The sequence below is a fragment of the Salvelinus sp. IW2-2015 genome, linkage group LG3 (genome assembly GCF_002910315.2).
Source record: "Salvelinus sp. IW2-2015 linkage group LG3, ASM291031v2, whole genome shotgun sequence".
Lineage (NCBI taxonomy): Eukaryota > Metazoa > Chordata > Actinopteri > Salmoniformes > Salmonidae > Salvelinus > Salvelinus sp. IW2-2015.
This window is the reverse complement of record NC_036840.1, coordinates 1169947-1181167: the sequence shown is the minus strand read 5'-3', so window position 1 is coordinate 1181167 and position 11221 is coordinate 1169947. Positions and strand designations below refer to the sequence as shown.

The following is an 11221-nucleotide window of genomic DNA, read 5'->3' as shown; positions in this document are numbered from 1 at the left end:
GCGGTTTCACCAAGCCCTGGGACTTCGACACACATCCCAGCAGCATCAAGATACAGAGGAGAGGGGAGAAAAGTTCAAAAAGCATGGACTCCACTTCCTCTGTACCTTCGTATCCAATAAGGAACAACACCTGTTGCACCAGGTATCCGCTTGGAGGGTGAATACACCGTATCATGTCCCTTGGTCTCCCCTCTCACATTTCCCCCAGTCATCCAAACCGACAAATAAACACATATTCCAATTGAAATTGTGCGAGGATCCTCAGGCTTATGAATACATCTGGTCCAGAAGAAAGCAGTAATCAAGGTCCAGGAGAGCAGTGGAATGTTCCTAGCAGGAAGCACCAGTTGAACATGATCCTTCAAGCCGTCCTCCGCGTTGCTGTCATACCATGTCCTTATGTGTCCAATTACTAGGCTGCCTGGTTACTAGGAAACCAGAAATGCTACCAGGCAGGGACCCTCCAAAGGCTTCTATGACACATTCAAGGCTGGCTGAACACATTGCTTTCTATAGTTTTACATATTCAGGGTTCCACTTTACTATCATATAGAAAATAATATAAAATAGCCTTACATTATAACTAACTCAAGTTATGTAGTCTATGTATATGAAATGCACCTGTCAGTTCATCTATGTAGACAAAACCTTGTAGCAACATGCACAAGATACAGCCACATCAAAAAGCAGCCCCATCCACCCCTATTCTTCAGCCCCCTCTTACAGTTGTGATGGATACAGTGGGGGATGTTGACAAACCCAGGGGGTGACATCAACGAGAGACTTTCGAAAAAATAAACTATCACTGGGTTTCTCAATGCCGCTAGGCTTTAGTTGCCCTGTCCCTTATTCAGCTCTCCACTGTGAAAGAATGTGGTCACGCAACAGGACAACGATGGTCAGTTGTTGCTCAAAGTCTCTCAACATTTCCCTTTTGCCTTTTTCTTTACTTATGGAGTTGAGTAACAGAGCGTTACTTAGCTTAGATTTTAATTGACCCAGTTTCCCTGCAGTGCAAGAATGCTTGGCTTGAGTTGCAAGCTGACTCTTGACAAAGTGACCACCTGGTCCCGCTGGGTTTGGGTTTATGCTGTGAGGTCACAATAACTTGTATTGGGGGCCACCATGTCTCAGCAGGGTGTCTGTTCAGATAGCTACCTGGATATAGGCCAGGCAGTTTAATGGTTAACATGAGGAAATTGGCGCACTGGAATCCCAGACCATAATGATTCCTTATAAAGGGATGTAAATGATGATGACAGAATACAGCTCAGTGTAGTAGTGCAAAGTTAAAATAAATCAGTAAATAATCAATTCCACTAATATATTTTTCACTGTGTGGTCAACACAGTTTTACTACAACTGTTTTTGCATTTTAGTCCACATGAGTGTACTGTAATGATCAATTATTAACTTGTTATATTGACTACACTAATAAACTCCTAGGACTAGAGGGAGGAGTTAGAAGATATTCTCAAAGTACATTTGGTTTTTCCTCAGAGGGTAAAAAAAATTGCACGTTGAGGTAAGTTTAAACAGTTCTTACCATCTTATGTTTGTTTTGCCATATTGATTGTACTTGTACACTTGTACACTTTGGTATGTCTCAATGCTGAAACATCAATCAAAGAAGTGTCTACTGAACTTGAAGAGAAATACTACAAAGTATATAAAACCAATTAAATATGTGATACAGTATCTATTTAATATTGGAACATTAAAATAGGACTGAATTTATATTAAAATGTTACACTGTACTTGCATAATTGACTAACATTTAGAAATAAAATAACATTTTAAGGGTGTACTGTTCTGTCTTTGATCTGTTTTATGAAAATATTGCGAAACATATTACAGAATTGTATAAGATCTGTTTACATAACAATATGATTGTCTCATAGTTTCCATATATGAAACCACAATGAATTTGAATTTGAATTTTTTATTTTATTCATTTTTTAAATTTCACCTTTATTTAACCATGTAGGCTAGTTGAGAACAAGTTCTCATTTACAACTGTGACCTGGCCAAGATAAAGCAAAGCAGTGCGACACAAACAACAACACAGAGTTACACATTGAATAAACAAACGTACAGTCAATAACACAATAGAGAAAGTATATATACAGTGTGTGCAAATGAGGTAGGATAGGGGGGGTGAGGCAATAAATAGGCCATAGTGGCAAAATTATTACAGTGGGGCAAATTAAACACTGGGGTGATAAATGTGCAGAAGATGAGTGTGCAAGTAGCGGTACTGGGGTGCAAAGGAGCAAAATAAATAACAATATGGTAATGAGGTAGTTGGATGGGCTATGTACAGGTGCAGTGATCTGTGAGCTGCTCTGACAGCTGGTGCTTAAAGCTAGTGAGGGAGGTAAGAGTCTCCAGCTTCAGTGATTTTTGCAGTTCGTTCCAGTCATTGGCAGCAGAAAACTGGAAGGAAAGGCGGCCAAAGGAGGAATTGGCTTTGGGGGTGACCAGTGAAATATACCTGCTGGAGCGTGTGCTGCGGGTGGGTGCTGCTATGGTGACCAGTCAGCTGAGATAAGGCGGGGCTTTACCTAGCAACGACTTAGATGACCTGGAGCCAGTGGGTTTGGCGATGGATATTAAGCGAGGGCCAGCCAACGAGAGCATACAGGTCGCAGTGGTGGGTAGTATATGGGGCTTTGGTGACCAAACGGATGGCACTGTGATAGACTGCATCCAATTTGCTGAGTAGAGTGTTGGAGGCTATTTTGTAAATGACATCGCCGAAGTCAAGGATCGGTAGGATAGTCAGTTTTACGAGGGTATGTTTGGCAGCATGAGTGAAGGATGCTTTGTTGCGAAATAGGAAGCTGATTCTAGATTTTATTTTGGATTGGAGATGCTTAATGTGAGTCTGGAAGGAGAGTTTACAGTCTAACCAGACACCTAGGTATTTGTAGTTGTCCACATATTCTAAGTCAGAACCGTCCAGAGTAGTGATGCTGGACGGGTGAGTAGGTGTGGGCAGCGATCGATTGAAGAGTATGCATTTAGTTTTACTTGCATTTAAGAGCAGTTGGAGGCCACGGAAGGAGAGTTGTATGGCATTGAAGCTCATCTGCAGGTTAGTTAAACACAGTGTCCAAAGAAGGGCCAGAAATATACAGAATGGTGTCGTAAGAATACGGTGATTGACAGAGTCGAAAGCCTTGGCCAGGTCGATGAAGACGGCTGCACAGTACTGTCTTATATCGATGGCGGTTATGATATCGTTTAGTACCTTGAGCGTGGCTGAGGTGCACCCATGACCAGCTCAGAAACCAGATTGCATAGTGGAGGGTACGGTGGGATTCTAAAAGGTCAGTGATCTGTTTGTTAACTTGGCTTTCAAAGACCTTAGAAAGGCAGGGTAGGATAGATATAGGTCTGTAGCAGTTTGGGTCTAGAGTGTCTCCCCCTTTGAAGAGGGGGATGACCGCGGCAGCTTTCCCAGTATAAACATACTGTTAGGGTGAACTCCAATCTAATTTGAATGAGATAACAACTTTTTTGTGTGTAGTAATTATAGTGTAATGCTACATTTATGACAAGTCAGATACTCGGGAATCTCAGTTAAAATGAATGTTAGTTATTTGCGTAGAGCTTCCTATTGGTTGATTCTGACACTTTCCAAGTGTGAAACTCGGGTATCATCTTTCTACAACAAGTTTCCAAGTTTGACATTTCCGAGTTTCCTAGTTCTGACTTGCAGCATAACTATTTTGTATACAGTGAATATATTACCATTTTCTTATGTGCATGACCATCCACATATTTCCATCCACCTATAGTATGTGGATGGATGTGTAATGCCTTTACAAAGATATGTTTTTGGTATGGGATGCGTGTGTGTGTGATTGTGTGTGTGTGTAAGTGAGTCAGTCAGCATGATAATGGAACCAACTGACTGACTGAATGCAAATCTGCTCACTCTTTACTGGTTGCCTTGGTGACTTCTTGGGCTAAAGTGAAGATGAAGATTTATGGTAAAATCTCTGACCACAAATCCCTCCGAGCTGCACCCTTATTTGGGTTTCACGTTCATTTCTCCCATATTTTTCATGTGGAGAAGACTTTCCTGAGGAGTGGACTCCTTACTGTTGTTCTAAATGCTGGTGTTATGCAAATTAGGTTGGAGTTCACCCTAACAGTACGTTTATACTGGGTATTACTTTGAGAAATCAAACAACCGGAAATCAGTCATTTCCAATGGGAGGAAGATACACAAGGAGGCATTGTCAGAGGTTGTCCACTATATGCGACAAATTGCAGAAGTCATTCTTTTTCAAAGGAAGGAAAAAACCTTCTGTTAACCCTCCTATTATGTTGCGGATCAATTTGACCCCTAAAATACTAGTTAACCTCTCTTTATCTCCATGAAATTAAATACCTTGTCCTCGTTTTGCGTCATGAACCTAACTTCAAAATGTGCACACACTGATGTGTTGTGGAATGTCTTTGTAGATTATGTTTACAAACGTGATGTTGTGGGTCATTTTGACCCAGAGGCTGTCATGTGTATAGATATTTCCACGGGTCCAAAATAAACAACTGTCTGATGTATTTTGTTTTGACTGGTTGTTGTTGCACCTTTATCATTCTGTTTGGGTGAAAAAGAGCATTCCCAAGCATCTCAGTGAGAGCAGCAGATCTCTGACACAGACACTCAGAAATGAGCTCCAACAGAAAATGCTTGTTTGTGAGAAAGGAAATATGTTTAACAAATAGTTCTTAAATATAGAGTTTTTGAAATCAAATGTTCTTGTGTTTCTTCTTCCTGAAAGGTCTGACAAGACAAAATAAAGTTTGGGTTGTTTTTACTTGATTCTTTTTACTTGGCTGTCTTGAGTGTGATTAAACTGTACGGGTCAATCTGACCCACACCACTGGCTGTACATTTTCTTCAGCTATGCATCAGGGTTAAATGAGTGAGGCAAACCAATTCTGGTGAACAGAAAGAGGCAAAAGGTTAGGCTGAACTTGATGAAAATCCCAGAGGGAAACCACTGTGCGATTAACCAATCGGGGGAGGGAAGGTTTCGCTAGCTTGAACACCGGGCTGGATTGGCTATTGATAAGTTCTCTACCTGGTTGAATGTTATTTGATACCACAAGCTACATTTCTTTGGAAATAACAAACTGAAGTGATTCGTCACTTACCGGGCATGTCCACTAGCAAGAGATGCCTCCGACAAAGTGACGGAGCCCATTCATTTTCAGGGAAAAGCTAGCGTGCTGGTGGATATTGGCCATTTGAAGTAGACAGTCTCTGAGCAAGAGGCAACCAGAGTTTTGCTAAGCTGAACATTATACTAATTATCATTAGATGTACGTAAAAGGTAAGAATTAGTTGAACTTTTGATGGACAAAATGGACAAAACTATATAAATTCAGCAAAAAAAGAAACTGCCCTTTTTCAGCACCCTGTCTTTCAAAAATCATTCGTAAAAATCCAAATAACTTCACAGATCTTCCTTGTAAAGGGTTTAAACACTGTTTCCATGCTTGTTCAATGAACCATAAACAATTAATGAACATGCACCTGTGGAACGGTCGTTAACACACTAACAGCTTACACTAACAGGTTGGCCATTAAGGTCACAGTTATGAAAACTCAGGACACTAAAGAGGCCTTTCTACTGACTCTGAAAAATACCAAAAGAAAGATGCCCAGGGTCCCTGCACAGGATCGGTAGATCCGAACATCACACCTGCGGGACAGGTACAGGATGGCAACAACAACTGCCCGAGTTACACCAGGAACGCACAATCCCTCCATCAGTGCTCAGACTGTCCGCAATAGACTGAGAGAGGCTGGACTGAGGGCTTGTAGGCCTGTTGTAAGGCAGGTCCTCACCAGACATCACCGGCAACAACGTCGCCTATGGGCACAAACCCACCGTCGCTGGACCAGACAGGACTGGCAAAAAGTGCTCTTCACTGACGAGTCGCAGTTTTGTCTCACCAGGGGTGATGGTTGGATTCACGTTTATCGTTGAAGGAATGAGCGTTACACCGAGGCCTGTACTCTGGAGTGGGATCGATTTGAAGGTGGAGGGTCTGTCATGGTCTGGGGCGTTGTGTCACAGCATCATCGGACTGAGCTTGTTGTCATTGCAGGCAGTCTCAACGCTGTGCATTACAGAGAAGACATCCTCCTCCATCATGTGGTACCCTTCCTGCAGGCTCATCCTGACATGACCCTCCAGCATGACAATGCCACCAGCCATACTGCTCATTCTGTGCGTGATTTCCTGCAGACAGGAATGTCAGTGTTCTGCCATGGCCAGCGAAGAGCCTCAATCCCATTGAGCACGTCTGGGACCTGTTGGATCGGAGGGTGAGGGCTAAGGCCATTCCCCCCAGAAATGTCCGGGAACTTGTAGGTGCCTTGATGGAAGAGTGGGGTAATATCTCACAGCAAGAACTGGCATATCTGGGGCAGTCCATGAGGAGGAGATGCACTGCAGTAGAGGTCGACCAATTATGATTTTTCAATGTCGATACCGATTATTGGAGGACCAAAAAAAAGCCGATACCGATTAATCGGACAATTTCTATTTATTTATCTATTTATTTGTAATAATGAAAATTACAACAATACTGATTGAACACATTTATTTTAACTTAATATAATACATCAATCAAATCAATTTTGCCTCAAATAAATAAGGAAACATTTTCAATTTGGTTTAAATAATGCAAAAACAAAGTGTTGGAGAAGAAAGTAAAAGTGCAATATGTGCCATGTAAAAAAGCTAATGTTTAAGTCCCTTGCTCAGAACATGAGAACATCTGAAAGCTGGTGGCTCAATATTCCCAGTTCTTCAATATTCCCAGTTAAGAAGTTTTAGGTTGTAGTTATTTTAGGAATTATGATGCGTCAACTATTTCTCTCTATACCATTTGTATTTCATGTACCTTTGATTATTGGATGTTCTTATAGGCACTTTAGCATTGCCAGCCTAATCTCGGGAGTTGATAGGCTTGAAGTCATAAACAGCTCAATGCTTGAAGCATTGCGAAGAGCTGCTGGCAAAACGCACGAAAGTACTGTTTGAATGAATGCGTACGAGCCTACTGCTGCCTACCATCGCTCAGTCAGACTGCTCTATCAAATATCAAATCATAGACTTAATTGTGTCCAAAAATACCGATTTCCGATTATTATGAAAACTTGAAATTGGCCCTAATTAATCGGCCATTCCGATTAATCGGTCGACCTCTACACTGCAGTACTTAATGCAGCAGGTGGCCACACCAGATACTGACTGTTACTTTTGATTTTGACTCCCCCTTTGTTCAGGGACACATTATTCCATTTCTGTTAGTCACATGTCTGTGGAACTTGTTCAGTTTATGTCTCAGTTGTTGAATCTTGTTATGTTCATACAAATACTTACACATGTTAAGTTTGCTGAAAATAAACGCAGTTGACAGCGAGAGGACGGTTCTTTTTTTGCTGAGGTCACGTTTTCGTACCTCTCTGTGTGACATTGGCCTAAGTCTCGATGGTCTGTCGTCAATATTCATGTATCGTATAGAAATTCTCTCTCCTCCCTGAAGATGGCGCTTAACTGGCCTGGCCTGCTGTTAATCGGGGTGTTCTTCCTCATTGTCCTCGCGACAGGCATCCAGAAAGTCCAAGCGCGAGGAGAGGAAGTGCACTGGAAACCTTAGTGAGGTTGCCATGGTTGGAGGGCGGAACCTCAACATCTGGGTCAGCATCTTCACTACCACAGGTGTGTAGTCAACCTAACTAACTTGTAACATAAGATCACCCAGATTTGAAAGTCATTGAGTCTCTTTCAAAGTACTTTTCAATGTTTAGTGGTTGTTCTGTGTTACCACCCTCTCTCTACAGCTACATGGGTGGGAGGAGGTTTCATCCGAGGCAATGCTGAGGTGGTCTACGACCCTAAAAGGGGCCTGGCTTGGGCCATTGGACCGATAGGCTTCTCCCTTAGCCTGGTTGCAGGTATGTATGGTTATGTTATCATAATACTTGGGCAGTGGAGGCTGCTGAGTGGAGGATGGCTCATAATAATTGCTGGAATGGAGTGAATGGAATGGCATGAAACACATGGAAACCACGTGTTTGATGTTGTTGATAGCTTTCCACTTATTCCTCTCTGTCCATTTGACATGCCCGTCCTCCTCAATTCAGGTGCCACCAACCTCCTGTGGTGTAAGGTAAATAAGTCACAGTAAATGGATTCGTGACTGCAGGTGCATTGTTCTTTAGGAAACCTGTCCGAGAGAAGAATTACGTCACCATAATGGATCCGTTTCAGGAGAAGTATGGGAACACGTTAACTGCTATTCTCTTTGTCCCATCACTCCTTGCTGACATCTTCTGGATAGCCTGTGTGCTCGCTGCATTAGGTAAGTCAGTTGTTCTGTCAGCAAAATAGCCATCACAGCACCTTTTAGCACGTGCCATGACTAGAGCCACGTCTACCTGGTTATGTCACGTGGAAAAACTGTCTCTAGCTTAGATTTCTCTGAGTGTATCTTTGATGTAATTTATTGAAGAATAAGCAATTGTCCACCACCACATTATCTGGAAGCATGAGAATGAGTCTAAACTATTACATTATTAGTTGGTGATGTTGGCCAACTCCCTGATGCATGAATGAGTGCATAAACCTGCATGGCATGTGTGTAAGTTATACATTGGGTGAACTGTTGAGGCCTTCTAGCGACATAATGACACTCAGATCTCAGGGATGTTGATGGCTATATACTACACACAGAAGCTTGCAAGCTACTACGCTAGCTAGAATGTGTGAACAATCTGCACAATGCTTTGCTCTAGGGGGAACGGTGAGTGCGATCATAGATATCCCATCACCCTTGGCTGTGGCCCTGTCTGCTGACGTGGCAGTTCTCTACACATTGCTGGGAGGGCTGTACTCGGTGGCCTACACTGATGTCATCCAGCTCATCTTCATGTTCCTCAGCCTGGTGATAAAACTTTGTCCTGCACTCTTAGAAAAAATGGTTTCAAAAGGGTTCTTTGTCTGTCCCCATAGGAGAACCCTTCATTTAACCCAAAAGGGTTCTACCTGGAACCAAAATAGGTTCTTCAAAGGTTTCTCCTATGGGGACAGCCGAAGAAACCTTATTGGTTCTAGGGTCAACGTGTTATAGTGAGTGAGGGCACGTGTCTAGTCTACTGTATATATACACGCCCAGATTCACTTTATTTACATGTTGAAGTTTCTGTATGGGAACTTTTGTTTCTTTTTCTTTCCTTTCAATGTTTTTTTCTCTTTTTCTGTCCTTTCAATGGTTTTGTTTCTTTTTCTGTCCTTTCAATGGTTTTGTTTCTTTTTCTTTCCTTTCAATGGTTTTGTGGTTTAGTTTTCTTTTCCTTTCAGTGATTTTGTGGTTTTGTTTTTTCCCTTCCAGTGGCTCTGTGTGCCCTTCATACTGATAAGCCCCGCCTCAGCAGACATTACAGTCACAGTGGTGACAAAACTGTACCAGGAGCCATGGACCGGCAGGCTGAAGTTGGCACATGCAGTGCGCTGGCTGGATGACCTGCTACTGGTGTCAATTTCACAGTTTGTCAGAGGTGTTCAGACAATGTCTAATATTTAGTTGATTCCACGTCACAGACCATCTGTTGTATAGATCATAGATCTATATCTAAATGTCTCAATCCCTACAATTTTCATTGTTTTGTGTTATCTTTCTATTTTCCGTGCTGGTTGTTTTCTCATTTAGGTCATGCGCTTTTTGAATTTCAAAATTTTTACGGTCCATTTCAATGTCTCGCTCTCTGACTCTAGGTGGAATCTGTTACCAGGCCTTCTACCAGAGAGTCCTGGCCACAGCCACTGTGGCTCAGTTCATCTGCTATGCTGCCTCTGTCTTCTGCTTCATCCCACCATACCACCTCTTCTCATTGGTGCTGGCAGCATCCACAGGTACAGCAGTGTGTTCATCAAAATGGAGGAGTAGGCTTCATGGTAGGAGCCAACTCTGTCCCAATAATGTCAATCACTGGGAGTTCTGTAAACCTCAAATACAAGCTTTTTTTTTCTCCCTCACTTAGATTAGAACCAGACCAGTTGTGGTCTACCTACTCCCTACGAGCAGGGCAAGGCGAATATGATTCTGCCCATCTCCCTGCACCACCTGTGCCAACCTCTTGTCGGAATCTGCGCCATTGCTGCTGCCGTGATGTCATCGATTGACTCTGCCCTGCTGTCTTCTGCGTCCCTTTTTCCCCGAAACATCTACAAAAACATTTTCAGCAAAAGGGTGAGAGAAAGTTGGAGAATCTACTTACAAACATCTTAGTTTATTCTATGTAACTATTTATTTCTTCTTCAGAAAGAGATTCTACTGGTTGTAATGGTGTCCATCCTACTGTTTGGTTTGATGGGGGCAGGCTTGGCAATGACGACCTCCTCTGTGTATGTCTTTTGGATTCTCAGTGGAGATGTGATGTACACGGTGGTGTGTGCCCAGTTGATCTGCGTCCTCTTTCTGCCTGGGTATGGTGCCTTGGCAGGTCTTGTGGTAGAGCTACTGCTGCAGCTCCTAGTGGGAGAGCCACTGCTCGGTATGACAGGACTCATGCCCCTTCCCTGGGACAGCCTACACGAGGACGGGCGTCTGCTGCATGTCTTCCCGTTCCGCACCAGCATCATGTTGGTCTCTCTGGCCACCATCCTGGTTGTGTCACGTTTTGCAGCCTGCCTTTTCCTTAAAGGACTACTGCCTGATAACTTGGATGGATATGGACTTGGTCAAAAAAGGATGATTTTGATAAAGGATATAGTAGCTAAGGATCTGACTGAGACACAAGGCAGAATGACCCATCTCCTCATGCGAGCACAGAAGATATGAGCTCTTTACAATGACCTGGGGTCCCATCATGTAGATCGTTACAGACAACGGCCAAAGGCCAGGAACAGGCAGGACTCAAACACCACAGCACAGTTAAGACTCTTAATTCAATAAAGAATGTTACCTTTTCAAAGAAATGTAGCTTGTGGAAAGTACTGTTTCCTTGTTCTTGTTACTTGTATGTCATCTTCATGTTTATGGTACATTTAAATGAATATCCTTCAAAGACTGTTTGTTTAGAAAGCAATAAAAATACAAGCTAAATAACGAGTGATCAAGCATGAATCGACACCACCCTAGATAGGTGGAAAAACAAGGTAAAACGGTGAACTGGCACTGTAAGAGT

At 42.7% G+C, this 11221-nt stretch overlaps 1 pseudogene; it reads left to right on the top strand.

Annotated features, from left to right (window-relative positions):
* The first annotated feature begins 7578 nt into the window (after positions 1 to 7578).
* On the top strand, positions 7579 to 11006 carry LOC111955663 (high-affinity choline transporter 1-like; annotated as a pseudogene).
* The last annotated feature ends 215 nt before the right edge of the window (positions 11007 to 11221 follow it).